Consider the following 638-nt stretch of genomic DNA (forward strand, 5'->3'; position numbering starts at 1 on the left):
TATTTGATTTACATTGGCTGGTCTCTATAATTCTAAGGCTTCCAATCTATGTGTTAAGGTTGCAATCTTGGCCTCTGATGTTAGGGTTGGTTGAATTTGATGCATTCCTCCTCTTGAAGGTGTAGCTTTATCAGGTTCCCTAGTTGTTTTCCACTGTAAATTTTTCTCGGCTAGGTCTTCTAAGAATTGCCAAGCTTCAGTAGTTTCTTTGTCCATAAATTGGCCTTGGCACATGGACTCTAGCATGGTTCTTGAGTTTGAATCTAACCCCTCATAGATGATCTGGCATAGTCTCCAAGTTTCTATTCCATGGTGTGGGCATTGGGTCAAAAGATTCTTGAAACGATCAAAGTACTTCCAAAATGATTCACCAGCTAGTTGGTAAAATTGATTTATTTCATTCCTAATCCTAGCTGTTTTATGATGGGGGAAATACTTTTTCAAAAATATTCTCACAAAGCCCTCCCAGGTAGTGACAGAATGGTTTGGCAGACTATAAAGCCACTTCTTAGCATTATCCTTAAGGGCAAAGTTGATTAATCTATGTTTGACCTCATCCTCTGTTAATTGCAGTTTCATGGTTGCACATACCTCCTCAAATTCTCTAATAAATATATAAGCATCCTCTAATCCTGTGA

General features: G+C 38.2%; 1 non-coding gene across 1 annotated transcript; it reads left to right on the top strand.

Moving 5' to 3' along the window:
- Positions 1–304: 304 nt before the first annotated feature.
- On the top strand, positions 305–411 carry LOC140853854 (small nucleolar RNA R71). The gene has a single exon (XR_012136997.1). It is a non-coding gene; the product is annotated as a small nucleolar RNA R71 (small nucleolar RNA).
- The last annotated feature ends 227 nt before the right edge of the window (positions 412–638 follow it).

Source organism: Elaeis guineensis, chromosome 14, assembly GCF_000442705.2.
Source record: "Elaeis guineensis isolate ETL-2024a chromosome 14, EG11, whole genome shotgun sequence".
NCBI classification, from domain to species: Eukaryota; Viridiplantae; Streptophyta; class Magnoliopsida; order Arecales; family Arecaceae; genus Elaeis; species Elaeis guineensis.